Genomic DNA, 6,800 nt, shown 5'->3' on the forward strand with positions numbered 1-6,800 from the left:
CTCCGAGTCTTACGACGAATTCGGGAATATCGTGCTGCAAACAATCTCCCTCCTATAGAACTTCCTGATTTCAAAAACCTTTTTCCTTCGATAACCGAGATGGCAGAACCAGCTCGTGCTCTTAGAGATTACGCCGCTCCATCGCAAGATGAGCCGCATTCAAGTATTGCTCCACCCGCAATCGAAGCAAACAACTTCGAACTTAAACCTTCGCTGTTGCAGGCTGTGCAACAGAACCAATTCTCTGGAAATCCTACCGAGGATCCAAACCTTCATTTATCCGTATTTGTTCAATACGCTGATACTGTTAAAGCTAATGGTGTCACTTCAGAGGCAATTCGACTTCGTCTTTTTCCTTTCTCATTAAGAGATAGCGCTAGAAGATGGCTTCAATCTCTCCCTTCCAACTCAGTCACCACATGGAACGAGTTGAAGAAAGTTTTTCTTGCCCGATACTTTCCGCCAAGCAAAACAGCTATGTTAAGAGCCCAGATAAACGGATTTAAACAGAAAGACAACGAGTCTCTTTTCGAAGCATGGGAAAGATACAAAGACATGATGAGACTTTGCCCACACCATGGTTTGGAAGACTGGTTAGTAATTCACACATTTTATAATGGTCTCTTATACAACACAAGGTTAACAATAGACGCCGCTGCAGGTGGTGCATTAATGAACAAACCTTATGCTGATGCTTACCAGCTTATCGAGAGCATGGCCCAAAACCACTATCAGTGGGGAACCGAACGAACAACGGTGGAAAAACCTCAAACGAAAACTGGCATGTACGAGATAAGTAACCTTGATCACGTTAACGCAAAAGTGGATGCTTTGGTCCAGAAAATTGAAAGTTTAAACGTATCACCTCCAGCCGCCGTGGTTGCTATAACTCAGAATTGCGAGGTCTGTGGAATCCAAGGCCACACTCCTACGGACTGTCAACTCTTGACAGGAATCCAAGCAGAGCAAGTAAACTATGCTCAAGGAAGCCCCTACTCGAATACCTATAACTCAAATTGGAAGAACCATCCAAACTTTTCATATAAGAGTAATAATGCTTTGTACGCACCTGGACAGTCTCCAAATCAAGCCCCAGCTATACCTCCGGGATATCAGAAACCGAACCCATCCATGCCTAACAATAACGCCCCTAGGAAATCCAACTTGGAAATCATGATGGAAAACTTTATAGCTTCCCAACAACAAACCAATAAAGATTTCTTAAACCAGAATGTACACACTGGCGAACAACTTAAACAACTAGCAAGCAAAGTAGATGCCTTGGCTACCCATAACAAAATGCTGGAAACACAAATATCACAAGTAGCTCAACAACAAGCACCTACTGCTGCCCCAACTGGTACATTCCCTGGACAGCCCCAACCTAACCCGAGAAGCCACGCTCATGCAATTATATTAAGAAGTGGAACGGAAGTGGAAGGACCGTCTGATCCAAGGATAGAAAACCAAAACCCTAAGAAATCAACTGAGGAAAGTGAACCTAAGGAAAAGGAAGAGAGTAATAAGGAAACCCTAGAAAAGAAGGAACCTTATGTACCTCCACCACCTTACAAACCACCTATACCTTACCCTCAAAGGCTTGTTAAAACCAAAGATGCGGGCCAATTTAGAAAATTTGTTGATCTCCTTAAACAATTAAACGTTACAATTCCGTTCACCGAAGCTATTACGCAGATGCCCTCATATGCTAAATTCTTAAAAGAAATCCTTTCTAATAAGAGGAAACTTGAGGATAGCGAAACCGTTACACTCCCTGCCGAATGTAGCGCTATAATCCAAAACATGCCCCCTAAACTCAAGGATCCAGGTAGTTTCTCTATACCCTGTCACATAGGAAAATTTGTCATCGACAAAGCCTTATGCGATTTAGGAGCCGGAATTAGCGTTATGCCTTTATCCATATGTAAGAAACTGGAAATGGGAGAATTAAGACCAACCAAAATGTCTGTGCAACTAGCAGATCGTTCCATCAAATATCCTGTAGGAATCCTTGAAAACGTTCCCGTACGCATAGGTCAATTCTACATTCCCACTGATTTTACAATTATGGACATTAGAGAAGATGATATTACACCCATTATACTGGGAAGACCATTCTTAGCAACTGCCGGTGCAATCATAGACGTAAAACGAGGACGACTCACCTTCGAAGTAGGTGAAGAGAAAATTGAATTCATTCTTTCCCAATTCTTGAAAGCACCTGCAATAGAAGATACATGTTACTTCATGGATATCATCGATGAATGCATAAAAGAAGCAGAGTTAGGAGAAGACAAATCATCTGACTGCCTTGTAGAAGACAGATCTAACCAATGTTTGGCAATAACACCGGATCCTACGCAATGTCTTAACAAACCAACCCCTGATCTGAAAACACTTCCCAAAAATCTGAGATATGAATTCCTAGACTTAGAACTTGAACGACCTGTGATAGTTAATGCAGACCTAGGGAGACTCGAAACAGAAAAACTCTTACATATCTTAAGGAAGTATCCAACCGCACTAGGGTACCACATCACCGATCTTAAAGGAATAAGCCCTTCTATTTGTATGCACCGCATCATGTTAGAAGAAGACTGTAAAACCTCTAGGGAACACCAGAGAAGACTAAATCCGATCCTGAGTGAGGTAGTAAAGAAAGAAATAACCAAGTTATTGGAAGCAGGTATTATATATCCTATATCTGATAGCAAATGGGTTAGCCCTGTACACGTTGTACCAAAGAAAGGAGGCATAACCGTTATTGAAAACGAAAAAGGGGAAACCATAACTAAACGAATCGAATCAGGATGGAGAATGTGCATTGATTATAGGAAACTAAACAAAGCAACCCGAAAAGATCATTTCCCTTTACCATTCATTGACCAAATGTTAGAACGATTAGCAAAACATTCACATTTCTGTTATCTAGACGGTTATTCAGGCTTCTTTCAAATACCAATTCACCCTGATGACCAAGAAAAGACAACGTTCACATGCCCTTTTGGTACCTTCGCTTATAGACGAATGCCGTTTGGTCTGTGTAATGCCCCTGCAACCTTTCAAAGATGCATGATGGCAATTTTCGCCGACTTTCTCGAAAACATCATGGAAGTATTTATGGATGACTTTTCTGTATACGGACAAAGTTTCGAAGAATGCCTTGAAAACCTGGAAAGAGTTCTTGAGCGATGTGTAAAAGTAAACTTAGTACTTAATTGGGAAAAGTGCCACTTTATGGTACAAGAAGGAATTGTTTTAGGACACATCATCTCGAACAGAGGAATTGAAGTAGACAAAGCCAAAATAGAGGTAATCGAAAATCTTCAACCCCCAAGAACCGTGAGAGAAGTACGAAGTTTTTTAGGACACGCCGGTTTTTACCGACGATTCATCAAAGACTTCTCTAAGATAACTAAACCTTTAACCGGACTGTTGATGAAAGATGCTGAATTCATATTCGACGATAACTGTTTAAAAGCATTTCAAACGCTTAAGCAAGCATTGATCTCCGCACCCATAATGCAGACACCAGACTGGAATGAACCATTCGAAATAATGTGCGATGCCAGCGATTATGCTGTAGGTGCTGTGTTAGGACAACGAAAGGATAAAAAGCTTCACGTTATATATTACGCAAGCAGAACCCTGGACGAAGCGCAAATGAATTACGCCACTACCGAGAAAGAACTCCTAGCAGTGGTATTTGCGCTAGATAAATTTCGTTCTTACTTGGTTGGAGCTAAAATAATAGTTTACACTGATCACGCTGCTATCAAGTACCTTTTGACAAAAAAGGATGCTAAACCTAGACTCCTAAGATGGATCTTGTTGCTACAAGAATTCGACTTAGAAATCAAGGACAAAAAAGGAACTGAAAACGTAGTAGCAGACCACCTCTCTAGACTTGAGAACCTTGAACCGGAAAGAACAACAATTGATGATGATTTCTCGTATGACAAACTTATAGCTACTTTGGAAGAGAACAACTCCGACATGCAAGTAGAAACCACCTTAGCTATATCTGCCACACCATGGTACGCTGATCTCGTCAATTATTTAGCTGCCGGAATAGTTCCACCTACTCTATCTTACCAGCAGAAGAAACGATTCTTCTACGACATAAAACACTATTACTGGGATGATCCCTTACTTTTCAAAAGAGGCCCCGATGGTATTTTCCGTCGATGTATACCCGAAGAAGAGATAGAAAATATAATCCAACACTGCCACTCCGCTCCTTATGGTGGACACACAAGTACATCCAAGACCTGCTCTAAAATCCTACAAGCCGGCTTTTATTGGCCAACTATATGGAAGGACGTACATACAGCTATTAAGGAATGTGACAGATGTCAACGCACGGGAAACATATCTAGACGTGACGAGATGCCACAAAAAGGTATTTTGGAAGTAGAGATCTTCGACGTGTGGGGAATAGACTTCATGGGACCTTTTCCATCCTCTTTCGGTAACAAATACATACTCGTGGCAGTTGACTACGTATCAAAATGGATCGAAGCTGTAGCCTCCCCAACAAACGACACCCGAGTAGTAACTAGACTCTTTAAGAATATAATATTTCCGAGATTTGGCATCCCAAGAATAGTAATCAGTGATGGTGGATCGCACTTTATATCCAAGGTACTCGAAAAATTATTATTTAAATATGGAGTGAGACATAGGATAGCGACACCTTACCACCCTCAGACCAGTGGACAAGTGGAAGTATCTAACAGAGAAATCAAGCAAATACTAGAAAAAACGGTCGCCACTTCAAGGAAAGATTGGTCATTGAAATTACCAGAAGCTTTGTGGGCATACCGAACTGCTTATAAAACCCCCATAGGGACGACCCCATTTAAGCTCATTTATGGAAAATCCTGTCACCTCCCGGTAGAATTAGAACATAAAGCCTATTGGGCTATTAGAAATCTGAATCTAAACTATAAAGCCGCCGGTGAAAAGAGAATCCTTGACATAAACGAATTAGAAGAACTCAGAAGAGACGCCTATGAAAATGCCAGAATCTATAAAGAAAGAACAAAACAATGGCATGACAAGCGTATATCAAGGAAAATCTTCAAGCAAGGCGACGCAGTCCTTTTATTTAACTCTAGACTAAAGTTATTCCCGGGAAAACTACGATCCAGATGGTCAGGACCTTTTCATATCACTAACATCTTCCCCAGTGGAGCAATAGAAATCAAAGGCAAATCCACAGAACCGTTTACCGTAAACGGACAACGTCTAAAACACTATCATTATGCGGAAACCAATGGAGATTCGCAAATCCTACACTTAGACGAAATGCCCCCAGGACCTACAGATTATACTTAACAGTTTCTTTGTCGAGCTTGCGACATTTAAACAAAGCGCTTAGTGGGAGACAACCCACAATTATTTTCTTATTCTATTATTATCATTTTCCTATTTTTTTTTTCTTTTTCCTAAATTATTCTTTTAATTTCTGTTTAGTATTAATTCCTGATTTATTTTAATTCAAAAGAAAAAAAAATATATATAATAATAATTCTCTCTTCTTTCGGCATTTGGCCAAATCCTGACTAAAACTCATGTTTTCTTTTCTCTAGCTAACACTAACCAGATGGGACATTTTGATCGTATGAGTATCAAATTCAGAGGAATGGCTCAGAAACAAAAGTTTGAAGAACTAGCCACTAGAGAGATGCTACCTAGTTTATATGCTGATGATGGGGCTATGACTGCCCTTGGACTTAGACAGAGTGTCCTGTATTTGCTGAACCAGATAGGATGGGAGACATCCCCTATCCTGAGACATTTCACCACCTACCGGAGACTCACACTAGAATTCCTTAGCTCATTAATCTATCTACCCAGCCATGGAAAAGGAATTAGCAGAGGCTTTATCCAGTTCAGAATGTTCAATATGGAGTACCAATTTAATATTAGAGACTTTACCAATCTTTTGGGTTTTCCTACCTCCTTTGACACATTCACAGTAAGCCAGGAAGAACTTTTTGAACATAGAGAACTTGAACACTTTTGGGGTAAGCTGACTGGAAATGATGAGCCCGAAGAACATGAGTTTCTCTCTGGAAACATACACAACCCGGCTTTTCGCTATTTCCATAAGATCCTGACCCACACTTTATTTGGGAAGAAGCCAAATAGTACTTCAGTTTCACGTGATGAACTCTTCATCATATTTTGTGCTTCCCAGAACCGTCCAGTAAACGGTGCCACTTTTATGTTAGCTAATTTGGACCACCTTATCCAGGATGAGCGAGCACCCATTAGAATAGGCGGTTTGATAACTATGATAGGAAATGCCATTGGATTACGTCAGCCTATGCTTGACCTTAGCCCTTTTTGTGGCATTACCACTATGAGTATACCTTTCCTCTTCAACACTATGTTTATAGCGAACCTTGGGACTGATGAGTTTGAGCTTATTATTGATAACCAGGTTCTCTGCCTATTCACCATGCCCGATCCTAGGACTAGCATTCATAACCGCAGTAACTGGCTCTATAACCTGAACGAAACTCCCACTCCTGCTAGATCCACTGAATCCATCCAGGATTATGAGATTTGTGATGACTATGATACTTATGATGACCAGATCCCTCATGCTGAATCTGACCCTCAGACACCATCCGGCTATTATGATATTGACCCTCCTCCTCAGCCTGTTCAGACCGAAGAATCAGCCATATCCGACCTCCGGCATCATATGCCCGGAACTGATTATAACACCGCCATTGAAGCTTTGATGTCAGAACAGGACGCCCTCAGAGGAGAATTTACTAACATGA

At 40.9% G+C, this 6,800-nt stretch overlaps 1 pseudogene; it reads right to left on the minus strand.

The window, feature by feature from the left end:
• Positions 1-484: 484 nt before the first annotated feature.
• On the minus strand, positions 485-584 carry LOC127124395 (uncharacterized; annotated as a pseudogene).
• Positions 585-6,800: the final 6,216 nt, after the last annotated feature.

Source organism: Lathyrus oleraceus, chromosome 2 (genome assembly GCF_024323335.1).
Source record: "Lathyrus oleraceus cultivar Zhongwan6 chromosome 2, CAAS_Psat_ZW6_1.0, whole genome shotgun sequence".
NCBI classification, from domain to species: domain Eukaryota; kingdom Viridiplantae; phylum Streptophyta; class Magnoliopsida; order Fabales; family Fabaceae; genus Lathyrus; species Lathyrus oleraceus.